This window comes from Dermacentor andersoni, chromosome 2 (assembly GCF_023375885.2).
Source record: "Dermacentor andersoni chromosome 2, qqDerAnde1_hic_scaffold, whole genome shotgun sequence".
Taxonomy (NCBI): Eukaryota; Metazoa; Arthropoda; class Arachnida; order Ixodida; family Ixodidae; genus Dermacentor; species Dermacentor andersoni.
Window position 1 is genome coordinate 88096088 of NC_092815.1, and position 14301 is coordinate 88110388.

Here is a 14301-nt window from a genome sequence, read left to right on the forward strand (position 1 = left end):
CACACATGATTTCACATAATGCTCGTAATTGCTGCTTAACAAGGTGCAACAATGTAAACAAAATCGTGACAATGAAACATTTCTTTATTTATTCATTTTATTCATTGGGTACCTGCTTCGCCATTCAGGCATTACAGCAGGGAGGGTACAACTCATATAAATGAACACTCAGAATTACACTCATAAAGCATGGAAGAAATCATCATTTGAACAAATACAGACAGTGTCAGGTGGTAGAGTATTCCAGTCTCTTATAGTACGAACATAGAAAGAGTAGCGGAAAGCGTCACTTTTAACCCTCTATTGCATGGCGTCCCATATTTGGCACATACCGGTTACCATTCTTTTTCGCATGTGTGAGATTCCCAGTTGAGAATGTGATACCGTCAGAGTAAATCTCGTAGTTATGCGCACTTATTATGGGCAAGTGCTGCCATCTCTTGAGTGATACGCAAAACAGAGGTGAAGTAGATTTTGGGATGCGACGTGAAACTCGGAGGGGGCAAACACGAGCAATTGGTTTTTTTTTTTCTCTGAAAAGTTCGACCGCAGAAACGTAGAAAAATTATTTTGGCATATTTTTTGGCCTCGCCAATTCAAGGCAGTTACTAGTTTTCTCAATTTTGCCTGCAACTACAGCAGAGAAACCGAAATCGGTGTGTGCCATATTTGGCACAGTATGAACTTGAAATACAACATATGGTAACGTGCTGCCATCTGTTCAATAGCCCGAAGCTGCAGGTCACTCTATCACAAGATGTAATTTTGACGATCGGTACGGTGAGGGCGAATTGTCTACCAAACAGCCGCCTGAAAAGTGAAAAGGAACTGAAATGTAAAGGAAGTGGTGCTTCAGAGGCACTCACAAGCGCGATAGATGACGTAGAGTTATCGTGTGTGCGTTGATACGACAACCGCGCCGTGACATTTCTGTCGAGCTTTGATGGGAGAGATCCAGTCCAAAAGACTCAGCGCTGGTTTACCTCCGCCAAGGTGTTTCGCGAAATTGATTGCCCCAGAGTAGTAAAGGTCCATAACAGGCACATGGGTGGTGTCGACCTGCTGGACTCTCTGTTTGGACTTTACTGCATACATATCAGATGTCGAAGAAATGGCACTTTCGAATTTTTACGCCTATGCTAGACTTATCGGTACTAACAGCATGCGTATTGTACAGGAGGGTGCAGGAGCAGCTTAGGAGGAGACAAGTACTACCGCTGGCTCAATTAAAAGCAGAAATTGCAGAATGCCTTACCTCGCATAACAAGTGCCTACCCAACTAGCGACCAGGAAGGACTTCTAGTCAGGACATCGAATTCCATGTTCAAGTCAAAAAAGCACAGGGACCAGCGGCCGCAATGCCACCCAAAGACGACCGATCTGACCAAGTCAGCCACTGGCCAGAATTTGACGAGAAGAAACAAAGATGTAAGCGGCCACCTTGCACAAACAAGTCGTTGGTAAGATAGAAGAAGTGAAACATTCATCTGTGCCTGAACGCAGCAAACAACTGTTTCATTTCATTCCCCACATCACATTAAAAGGCCACCATCCGTGAAGCTTTGTTTTCCGCCCATGGCAGCAAGAGCGCTCAGCCATCTTCATGGTGTGCCATATTTGGCACAAAGCTTTATCTTTATTATTACAGTCATGTTTGTTCATTCAATCAATAATGAAAGCTGAAAAAATGACTTTCATAATTCATGCAATAGAGGGTCAAAAGGAATCTCACATATTTTTAATTTGTGATCTCGCCTTTTAGAAACATATGTGGGCGGCTGAAAATACAATTACCTGGCTATCCCCGTATTAGAGTGGTATATGTTATGAAGAAATTTTAATCTGAGATTTCGGCGACGGTGTTCAAGAAGATGCCAATTTAATGCTTTTTTGCTTTCTGTCATGCTAAGCATCCTGTCATAATTGCCAAGGACAAACCGAACTGCCCTGTTCTGCATTTTTTCTAGTTTATCTACAAGTTCTGTAGCATATGGATCCCAGCAAACACACGCATACTCCAGTGTACTGCGCACATGTGTGAAATACAGTTGCTCCCTAAGTTTCTGTGGCAAGCTACTAAAGTTACGTTTCAAAAAATCTAATGCTCCGACAGCCTTGTTCGTAACATGAGTAACGTGTCTGTTCCACCTTAGATCAGCAGAAAAAAATACATCTAAGTATTTATATTCTGACACTTGTTCAAGAGTAGCATTATTTATAGTGTTACGATTGCTGTCGTATGAGCTCTTCCAGGTAAAGGTGACGTGGACACTCTTTTTCTCATTCAGTGACATTTTCCATTTTTCACACCATATGGCAATCAAATCCAAATCGTGTTGTAGTGCTTTTTGGTCAGATTCGCTGTTGATGACCCTATATACTATACAGTCATCTGCAAACATTGTAAATATTTATTTATTTATTTACATGTACCTTACAGGCCTTCGAGAAGGTATAGTGTAAATGGGGAAATACGGTAACATATTAGTATGGAATCGGGAAAGAAATAAACTGCAGCATAATGAAAGGAGTACGCACAGAACATGGAAAATTATTACATTAGCAAATACAATATGTAGAGCAATAACAATAAATGGTAAACAACAACATAATAGCATAATAACATTGTAAACATTTTTGCATGTTATACAGTAGTAAGTATTGTAAAGAAATTGGGACCACTGAAATTCTTTAACTTGTAGAAAAAATGCAAGAAAATTACAAAAGACATGACGTGTTTAGACGGTTGAAACGGCATATTGATCGTTTAGCAGATTGCGAAATGCAGTGTGTTTATATTGGCATGCAATGGTATCTGGTAGTGCGTTCCATAAACGGACCGCACGGGGCAAAGTTGAAAAATTAAAAGCGTGTGTGTTGCCATAAATCGCGACAGCGCGTCGACTTGGCGTTGACCTATTGAAACCCATGCGCTGATGTTCACCTCTTCGTCGGGCTCGAAGAACGGCGGGCAGACTCCGATGGCGCTCGCCCTTCCAACTAGGGAGAGGACGCGCCCTCGCGGTCCGGGCAGGCTGCCTCCTCCGGTTCCTCTGTGATTAACACGTTTGTTAGAATATGGTGCGCAAAAGCTCCGTCAACGAGTGTGCTTACCTGCTTTGGGCGTGCAAGGCGGCTGCATCACGGCGGGCGTTATACACATCTTTCTTCCACACGCCGCGCCATTGGGCTGCAGTTTTCACTGCCGGGCCCTCAGCATTCAGCAAGGCAGTCACTGGCTGCCAGAGCTCCTCCTTCCGCGCCGCCGTCAGCTGTTGACCCAGCACACACGACGCCTTCGCAAGGTAGGGGTGCTCTTCAACAAATGACACGAGTATATCGCGCGGCCTCGCTCAAACATGAGGACCCAGTTTCGGATTCGGCGCGCTAACTGGCAAGTCCAAAACGTAAACAAAGCGAGGCAACTTGTTTGCATAACGTATGGCACACCACCTAGCGACTAAATAAGAAAACAACACAAATAAAATTACAACTACCAGTAGCGGTCTGCGCCGCAAGCTAGCATTTATTACTGAAAATATATTTGCAAGTGTTCTATACAAACCAATGTTTTTTTATCAAACCAGCAACATCCTTCAATTGCTATACCGTCCCCTAAGTACAAACAAAAATGATGACGTGATCTTCCGGCAGACCGCCGCTCGTTGATTGGTTCCCCTCACGCCGCCCCGTTCCACTCTTCTCCGAGTGACGTAATCCAGACGTAACAGCCAAAGGGAACCGGTTCCCAAAGGAACCGCTACAGAATACGGCCCCTGCTGGAGACTTTCCTGGGGACTCTTGCTTCAAATATGCGTTTGCGTAGGGACTACCACCCTGGTGCTACGAAGGACTGTGTGCATTGCCTGCTCCCTCCGCCACAAATAAACACCGCTTAACCTTCCGTACAAACGGGATCATAAACGGCTGATGCAGAGTCCGTAATGGCGAAGCGGCTGTTTGTCGTCAACGGGTGGCCCGTGTCACTGTGGCGTACGTAGCATAATGGTGGCAGTGCGTCTTCGGCGCTCTGACATGGTCGCGGCCGTCGGCGACGGCAGGTTACATGCCACTCGGGCACGCCCTGCATGTGCGCCGCCCAGCCAAGAACAAAAACTTAAGTATAACCTGCAAATTAATGTTTTACAGTAAAACTGAATTCGCAGTAACAAAGTTTCATTTTGCATTGGTGTGCGGCCGCTGAATCGCTTCGCTCCCCTTGGCAGGAAACCTGCGTGTCGGGCCTAGTGGCGAAGCATCGGTAAAAAAAAAAAAAAAAAAAAAAAATCACCACCCCTTCCATTACGTGAAGATGGACGAACAGCGAAGCTGTGTTAGTTACATGGAGTGTTCCACCATGCAAGTCTAACTTCACCATTCTTTCATCTCATTTTCGCTTTTGCTTTAAGCAGCTTCTTGCTCAGGAGTACGCTCTACTTCTTGCGACACCACTTCTTGCGGGCGCAAGAAGTTGTGTCCTCTTCACGTCTCGTGTCCCCGCCCAATTGCGCTGTTAACACCAGGGAAAAAAACAGACTTTTATATCGGTATTTCTCTACAGCTGCATCGGTTCTTTTCAAGACGTTCCCGAACGACACTCCTTGTCGTGCCGCTCGACATGTTTGCATGAGAGAATTAAATGTAAAACTAATTTTAGTGTGTAGCGCTGTGCAACTTCGCCTCACACTGTTGTCATTTTAGCGATTTTGTCGCTAGATTTAGCGACCGGTGACATCTTTAACGCGACAGCGTTAAGGGCCCCGTGTCGCAAAACATACGATGTCGGACGTCGCTTGGCGAAAAATTCCGAACCGCAAGCACGCAGGTCATCCGACTGGCGCAGAGGCGTTACTGAATTGAATTTCTCGAAGTAACATGCGTCAGAAAAATCGTAAAATACAATCTGAACGCAATCTACAGACCGGATAGCGTCGGATTGTAATTTGAGTATACGTGAAAGCATCATTTTGCTACGGGAATACTCCAACACCAACCCCTTTTCCAGCATTTCTACCATTCACAAGGCGGCCATGACCTCCAAGATTTGAGCGCGCGCGCCAATCTCAGAGGCCACGAAGCGGCGCGCCCGTTTTCTTGCAACACCTCTAGATGGCGCTCGCCTCCGCCGCGCCGCATCAAGTGGAAAGTCGGAGAGGCTCAAATAATCTCATGAGTGGCGGCATGCAGTGGAAAAGAAGCCTGCTATGAGCGACTACTTCAGAGGAAAAATACGAAATCACGAAAGAAACAATTTATGGCAACTCCAAGGGAAGATCACTACTTTTCTAAACGAGATCAGGATGCCTTAGAAGGCGCACTTATAAAACGATATATAAGAAGGAGGAAGTATGCGCTCGCTGCGGTAAAAATAGGGAAACGATGGAAAATGTTTTATTAGAATGTGAAGATATCTGGCCAGCGGTCGATTCAGGCATCTCTGGCCTCCTTGAAGCCCTTACGTTCAGCGAGAGCAAGGGGAAAGTAAACATGTCCGCAGTCGGAGATTTGTAAGCCGCGACTGGAAGATTGGTGGAAGAAAAGTAGGGAGACGACAAAAATGGAGGTGTGCAAAAAAAGTTCACAATAGGGGTTCAGAAAGTTTGGTTATGGGAATTCATGGTGGGTCGTTTTTTTTTCCTTTCATTTTTTTTCTTTTTTTAACATAGGTAGGGCATTAGGCAATGGAATAACAAGAGCTTGCTGGCGTAACCCACCACCCCGTTCCAAAGGGGACGCTCATAGCATCCATCCATCCATCCGTCTATCCGTTATCCAAATTTGAACCATGGCCACCATGGCCAGTCCAAATTTGAACGCTGAGCAAATAACAAACATAGTCACAAGATTTCAGGAAAAACTTGGCAAATGACCAAACGAAGAGTGGGTATTGTTAGGAATAGCCGTACGGGGTGGCAACGTGCCAGCTATTTCAGCCCGCTTCACGTGTTCCAATCCAACCAGACGGGGCGCACTTCAGAGAACTGCGGATAACCGGCAGCCACGTGGCGCGGGGTCAGCTCAGGAATGTGGTACTCGGCAGCGCCACCCTTGACAGAACAGAGTTCTACGAAGCCCTCTGACGTCGGCTCCGGACCTTTACACCTGTGTGTGTGTGCAACACGAGTATGTGAGCCCACCTCCTCCATATGGGCGGGTCATCTACGGTGACGTCGAACGGTGACGTCGAACGGTGACGTCGAACGGTGACGTCGAACGGTGACTGGACGAACGTTTCCGTCCACTGGGAATCAAGGGGGGAGCAAGTGCTTATAAGCAGCGGTTGTCGGCTGCGTGTGCGTGCTCGTCGTAGTGAGCATGAGTGCTCGTTGTCATGCTCGAAATGTACTCGTGAGCTGTGTGCTCGTAAGCTGTTTGCTGTATGTTAGTCTTGCGGGCGCCATTTGGGAGTCACGCTAGACTGTCGATGTATGTCTTGTTCAAGATGTTAATATGTAAATAAGTCCTGTTCACCGAGTTCCTCTCTACGACCTTCAACTCCTTCAAATGGTGGCAGCGGCGAGATCGTCCAACGACTCCAACAGTATATAGTGAGCTTCTCGGTTTAATAACGACAGAAATACGGAAAGAGAAGCAACATGCTCTTTGGAAAGAAAAAAAGAAACCAAAAAGCTGGTGGAACAGGGAGATACGAGAAGCGATCACCGAACGGCAGAAAGCGTCCCGAGAGCACAGGCAGGCAAAAAAAAAAAAAAAAAAAAAAAAAACAGTTACCGCAGAATGAAGTAGCCAGAAAATGGGAAACATACCGGGAGAAAAAAGCTATGGTTCAAATAGTGGTTCAAGCGAAGATAGAAGGTGAAAGTGAACGTTGGTTGTCAGAAATAAGTGAGAAAGAAAAAAAAAGGACCGCACCTAGAATACTTTGGAACCACATGAACTTATTAGGCAGGAAGTTTGGAACAATACAACATATCCTAGACGAAGATGGAAATAAACTGGATGGGGACGCGGCATTAAATTACATCCGAAAAGTAACAGCCGAATCTTTCCAAGGCAATGACGAGGTTGTATTTGAGGAAAAAAGAGCATGAAAGAGAACCAGATGGTAAAGGAGCTGGTGCTGACAAATGTCAACTGGAAGAAAGCCGAAGAGAAAATTCCGAAGCGCACAGCCACAGGGCTAGACGAGGCTCCCGCTAGGCTGATTAACTAGGACCAAAAGGTAAGGAATCTCTGTTGAAAACAGTAGAAAACTTTTAAAAGATATACGAATATCAGACAGTTAGCGACAAAGTAGAATGAGTTTAATTTATAAAGGCAAAGGGAAGAAATATCTAATTCACTCATATAAACATTTGACCATTACATCGCTAATATACAGGTTAGCAATTCAGGCAATTATAAGTTAAAGCTACGAGCATGGGCCGAGAATAATGGCATTTTGGGAGAACTTTAGAATGGCTTCAGAAGAATGTCTGGATGATAACTTATTTGTCCTTACTTAGCGTGTTGAAATATCCAGAGTACAAAGGAGGCTGTTATATGTGGCCTTTTTAGACATTACAGGAGTGTATGACAACGTAGACCGCAAGAGTTTGTGGGATACTCTGGAAGGGGAAGGCTTGGGCGATGATTGTATACAGCTTTTGAGAGACATTTACCTTGAATATACCGTTTGCATTGAATGGGGAGGTATGAGGAACTAGGAGAAAGTTGATATCAACAAGCGACTGAGGCAGGAGTGCCTTTCATCCCCATTGCTGTTTATGATGTACATGGTGAGGATGGAAAGGGCGCTAGAGGAAAGTAATATCGGGTTTAATCTCATACAAACAGGCGGGTGCAGTAGTAGAACAGCAGCATCCAGGTTTGTTTTATGCGGATGACATTGTATTGCTAGCTAATAAGCAAGCAAAGAGATGTGCAACATTTGGCTAATATCTGTGAACAGGAAGGCGAGAATTTAGGTCTGAAATTTAGCGTTAAAAATCAGGTGCTCTAGTATTCAATGCAAACAATGAACAGGCAATGTCAGTTCAGGGCCAGGAAATACCTCTGATAAAAGAATATAAATACCTTAGTATATGGATAAACGAAGGCAATCAATATATGGAAACAGAGGAAAGAACAACAGCAAAGGGAAGAGAAATGCGGCCATAATGAAGCGGAGCATTATGGGGATACAATAGGTACGAGGTGCTCAGGGGTATGTGGAAAGGTGTAATGGTTCGCATTGGGCGCTCACGGGAAGACTACAAATGAAGCTGTGCAGGGTGATATGAGCAGGACAACTTTTGAAGTGAGGGAAGCTCACAGTAAAATTAATTATGAAGAACGACTGAGGAATATGGAAGAAAGTAAATGGGCTGGGAGATTGTTGAAGTATTTGTACAGGAAAAACATTGATTCACATTGGAGTAAAATAACGAGGAGGCTTACCAGCAAGTATGCGGCCTGTAGAGTGAGCAACACAGCAACAAAGAACGTCAGGCGGCAAGTTAGAGAGGCTGAGATAATTTCATTGGTTGTGGCAATGGAAAAGAAATCTGCTATAAGGTAACTACTTAAGAGTAAAAAACGAAATCGGGCAATTTATGATAACTCAAAGGAAAGCTCATTACTTTCGAAGCTAGATCACGGTATGTTAGAACAGCCACTTATGAAGCGAAATATACGAAGGAAGAAGAAGCATGTGCTCGCTGAGGTAAAGCTAGGAAAACGATGGAGCATGTCTTATTAGAATGTGAAGATACCTACCTGCCCAGCGGTCGATTTAGGCACTTCTGGCTTCCTTGAAGCCCTTAGGTTCAGCGAGAGCAGAGGGAAAGTAAACGTGCCCGCAGTAGAGGTTAGTAAGAAGCGATTGGAAGATTGGTGGAAGAAAAGTAGGGGAAACGACAAACAACGGAGGCGTGATAAAAAAAAAGTTCACTATAAGGGTTCAAAAAGTTTGGTTATGGGAATTCATCGTGGATTTCTTTCACCTTTTATTTTTTCTTTTTAACATAGCTGGGACATTAGGCAATATGTTAATAGCTTGTTTGCGCAACCCACCGCCCCGTTCCAAAGAGGACGTTCATAGTATTCATTCATTCATTCATCCGTCCGTCCGTCCGTCCGTCCGTCCGTCCGTCCGTCGCGTGCCGTTTCTACAAGAAAGCTCGCCTTCGTGCATAGCGTTCGGTACCGGCGTTTTCCGGTAAACATTACGGTTACGTAAGCCGCAGTAGCCGGGAAGCATGAGAAACAGTCAGGGGCCTTTGAATGCTATCGCCTTCCACTCTTGAAGGGCCCCTCACCAGGTCTGGCCATTTTGAGGTGATAAGCGCCGTGCATACAACGCGCGCTAACGATAGTATTACATCGCTAATCGCCGCGGAAAGAGCTGAAATTTCAAACCGAACGCCGCTTGTCCTTCTCCTCGCGGGCGCCGTGCCACGAAATAATTTATTCAATTTACACTAAGCCGCGGTGTCGCATACTAGATGCCCATAATGAATGTGAGGTACAAATAAAGCATTATAAATTCATAATTACATAGAGAAAGGTAAAGTATATCTGTTGTGATTTAAAACACTTGTTATGCGGCTAAGCTTTTGGAGTACCGAGCATACATGGTCGTCCCATTGCAAAGTACTTGTGCAGTGTACCCCTAACACTTTTACAGTATGTACAAGTTCTATATTTGTAGACATATACGCCAATGTTAAACCTGAAGGAAGACTCGTGCCTTTGGTATGAAAAATTACAGCCTCTGTTTTCGCCGTATTTACTTTCAAACAGTTTTCTGTGGACCAATGGGACAGACTGCACAAGAAGCTATTTGCCACAGTAATTAAATTGGTGCAAGAACCGGACGAGATGAAAGCACTTGTTTCATCTGCGTAAATGATAAATTTCGCCTTTTCGTAGATGCAAGTAATATTGTTGGGGTGCAAGTTGAAGAGCAACGGGCCCGAAATGCTGCCCAGTGGGGCGCCAAAAATAGTTCATTGGTTATCGATGTATTATTGTCTACAGAAACAAACTGGCGTCTGTTATTAAGAACATATTTTAATAGTTGAGGTGGAACGCCTCTAATTCCACAATTCTCTAATTTGTAAAGTAATATGTTGTGATTAACATGGTCAAACGCTTGTGTAAAGTCGACAAATATGCCTGTTGTTAACAGCTTATGTTCAAAGTTCTGCAATATATATTTTTTTTATCGAGAAGAGCTAATTCAGTGGACCTGTTTTTACGAAAACCATATGGAGCATTTGAAATTATCTTGTATTTTTGACAGAAGGAAGAAAGCTGACTTAGGATAACTTTTTCAAGACCTTTTGAAAAATAACTGAAGATCGATATCGGACGATAGTTTTTATATCTAATTTATCACCCTTTTTAAATAATACTGCTACCTTAGCAACCTTCATAATTTCTAGAAATACGCCTGTGGAAATACACAAATGATATATATATATATATATATATATATATATATATATATGTGTGTGTGTGTGTGTGTGTGTGTGTGTGTGTGTGTGTGTGTGTGTGTGTCAAAACAGGGGCTATATCATATATAACAAAATTTGTAGGTTAAGTCTGTAGACCATCGGCGTCGCAACTGCGAGAGGTTTTGAGTCTTAGGTATACAGAACATACATCCGAAGGCATGACAGGTTAAAAATATATTCTGTTTACGTTTGGTGCAATGTGCACATAATGCTGCATGGGGTTATTGAGATCAATGTCTCTGCGTACAAAATAATCATTGAAGGCGTTTGCAAAATCATCCGTTACCAAAAATCTACCGTTTAAACTAATATGTTCAATTGGATCACTCCTCTGTTTTCTATTCATGAGAACGTTTTGTATATTTCATAGTTTCTTTGATTCATTCACACAAGACGAAGACATCTGCAGAAAATAGGTATCACGTGATTTTTGTAATTCTTTGGTTAATTTGTTACGAAACATTTTGAATGTTTTTAAATCCAGAGGCTCTCGTGTTTAGATAAATTTTGCATCTAGTTTGTCGCGCTTCTTCATTTTTTTACAAAGAGCATTCGTTAACCATGGCTTTCTTAGGTATGTTTTTTTCTACTATTGATTTTGTAAACAAATGTTTTTTAGACACGGCATCATACCTGCTAAGAAATATATTACAGGCTGATTCAGCGTTATTTTCTTGTAAAACATCATTTTAGGTAATTTGCTTCAACTCTATTTGAAAAGCTGTGGGCGCATGCATCCTCGGTTACTTTCTGGAAGGTTCCGTTTGTGTATCTGTGCTAGGTGCTAGCTATTTTAGTTTTACAAACATGCAGATAGACATATGGTCACTTATAGCACTATTCAAAACAGCACTTGTGATACACGGATGATCGTAATTCGTTATAAACAAATCAAGAGTAGCTTCCGTATTTTCTGTTATTCTAGTGCTAGAGGGAAATGTATATAAACAACCATTTGAAATGAATACCCTTTCAAAATCAGACCGGCGTGTTCTATCCAAGCCAATATGTACATTGAAATCTCTCCAATAATTAAATTTAGGCGGTTTTCATTATCGAATGATAACAGATCATCAAAAAAATAAAAAAAAATTGGCAAGAACGCCAACGGCAGGGCTGTAGCGTATACAACAAAGATGTCTTTCTCTGCATGAACACATATCACTTCGTAATCGTCCGTTGTAAAGCTGTATCGGTAACTTTTCCTATTGCTCTACAGCTTTATCATTGGCACTTTTCCTCTAATTATAATTAATTGAGAAGTTAATTATTTATTCATTTAATTAATTAAGACTAATTATGTAATTCGGCGGAATGCAATAGTATTATGATGAGTATCGTCAAGCGACGGCAAACATTACCTTCGTTCTGTCCAGCTACGTGGCACTTGGATATTTTCACATCTTGGTGGATGATAGTTGGGATATCTTGTATATACGCAAAGAACGGCGGCGCAAAACATTCAATATTCATTTGGCGTCGCCTATATTTATATGCACTCGGATATATCGGCCCGTTCGTTCCAGCGTTCGTGCCAGCCAATAGCGATGTAGGAAATATTATTAGCCAAGGTGATCAGCCAATGAAAAACAGCACTTAACGAACAAAAAGCTCTGTGAATTCGGCCCGCGAATTTTTGTTCCCAGCTGACCATTGCTTCACGTGGTGTCGCGCGATCACCTGCATGCTGCGAATCCACGCGACGGCGCGTGGCATTAAAAGCGAAGAGGAGGAAGTTGCACAGCCTTCAAGATGAGCCAGCGTGCGTTGCAGGCCCCGTCGGAGTGCCACCACCTCCCGGCAACGAGACGCGACCCTTCGAAACAGAAGCAGCGGAAGCGCACTGCCTACCCCGAGCAATCCGAGTCCGGGCGATACCGTCTCCTGCTGGTGTTGGCCTCGTGCTTGGTCTTCTCCGCGACTGCCTTGGGCCTGCTGCTGGCGCCGCTCATTGCGCGCAGCTACCTCAAGTCGCAGCCCGACGCTTTCGCGGATGGCGAGCGGGAAGCCTCTGCGACGCCGTTCGTCCAGGACGCTCCGCGCGTCGATCGGCGCTACTACGGAGCGCGGCGCCGCTACCCGACGACGCCAGCGCGGGCCTCGGGGCATCCGTCCTTCGTCGCCGAGGTCGTCCCTCCGCCCAGGAGCTCCATCTTCTGCGTGCTTGAGGCGAAAACGGTAGCCGAAGACGCCGCGGCTTCGACGCCGTATCGCTTCTGCTCGCACGTCGTCGTCTGCTGCGGCGCCGTCGACCACTCGTGGCTGGACGTGGAAGGAGATTCCCTGAGCGCAGCGGTCGCGCAGCTGCGGAGCCGCCACCCGTACGTCAAGCGTGTCTTGGGCATCGGTGGGCCGGCCACGAACGCCACCGTATTGGCCAGGGCCATCGAGAATCGCGCGACGCGCGCCAGGCTGGCGACCAACGTGGTGAAGTCTTTGAACAGGCTGGGATTTGACTGGGGAAGTCTAGTTCACGTGCCGCGCCCGGAGCAGCTAAAGGGGCCCGAGAAGGTCGGGCTGTTCGTGCGGGTGCTGTGCGCGCTGGCCGCGCAAGCGTCGCTTCGCACAGCGGCGCTCTTGCCGGCCGACCGCGATGTCGAGGCAGACATGTACGAAGACCTTCAGGCGCTAAACGCTTCGAACTACTTGGTACTGGTCAAAATGGCTCGCGCAACGGATGCGAGGCGCTTCTCCGCGGGTCCGCTTCCGTGTTTCGTCCCGGACAAATACGCGGCAGGTGCCGCGAAGATGGCGGAGGTGGGTAAGGACGAAGCAGCTGCGCCGCAGGGATTCGAGCTGTTCGTGAGCCTCTCAGCGGCTGCGTTTGAATTCGTCTCCGTCAGCAAAGGAAGCGCCGCAACCGAAGATAAATTTCGACGAGCTGCGAGCCGCGCCGAGCTGTGCGATGTCAAGGGCTGGAACGTGCGCCGCTCTGACGGCTGTGTAGTGGCGTCTTCCGGCTCGCTCTCCAGGGTCGCGATGGATCCGCAGTCCGACATGGGTTCCTGGAGGAAAGCCCACGGTGTCGTCATCTTCGACATGAAACTCGACGACACTCGCGGAAAATGCGGCCCACCGTACTCTTTCACGAGATCCGTCTACTTCGCGCTGGAGAGCCACGCGGGAAGGTGACGAGGGAACCTGAAATGGGCGTTGATGTGGCTTTCTTCTCGGTTTTACTCTCTACATTCGACACCCAGTGAAATTCTGTGTATATAATTTTGCTTTTCTTATACCTTTGAGTTTTGATGGTTGTGAATGAGATGTGTCGTGTACTTTGCGTGACCAATATGGCCGTCCGCGCACATATTGAAGCGTCTATATATGGCCAAAGAAGGAGTTCATTTGTTTGTTAAAGGACGCGTCCTTCTAAATAACGCGTCAGTATATATACAACGCAACTTCGGCAAATACGGAGCAAAGGTTTCAAGGCATGCCACTTTTCGTACAAGATGGGCAAGATGTTGCGAAAGAATCCGGCCTTTGCATATGCGGGCATTATATACTTTTATATAAGTATCCCGGAATGTACACACCGTTTCCGAAGTATTTTATGACGAAGTTGACCACTCCGCTGCACGGGTTTTGTCGCGCACGTCTGCAGTGGGCTTATCGAGAAACGAAAGCGCAATTCACAGGACTGCGTACGTGAACAAGACGCAGACCCGACAGGTGACATTCGGAGTGTATATACATCTGGTCTTGTATAGATTTCTTTTTCTCGTGGTTCTGTGAATAGCTCTTTCCGTGCTTAATGTACTTCCAACTGCGCCCCCCCCCCAAAAAAAAAAAAAAAAAACCTTCGCCTCTGCGGGGCATTGCGCTGTGCTTGAATGCGGAA

The 14301-nt window shown here is 45.4% G+C and overlaps 1 long non-coding RNA gene across 1 annotated transcript; it reads right to left on the minus strand.

Annotated features, from left to right (window-relative positions):
- Positions 1-79: 79 nt before the first annotated feature.
- LOC129387619 (uncharacterized) lies at positions 80-3778 on the minus strand. Its single transcript, XR_008614796.2, has 2 exons — positions 3115-3778; positions 80-3053 (listed from the first exon to the last, which is right to left on the minus strand). It is a non-coding gene; the product is annotated as an uncharacterized lncRNA (long non-coding RNA).
- Positions 3779-14301: the final 10523 nt, after the last annotated feature.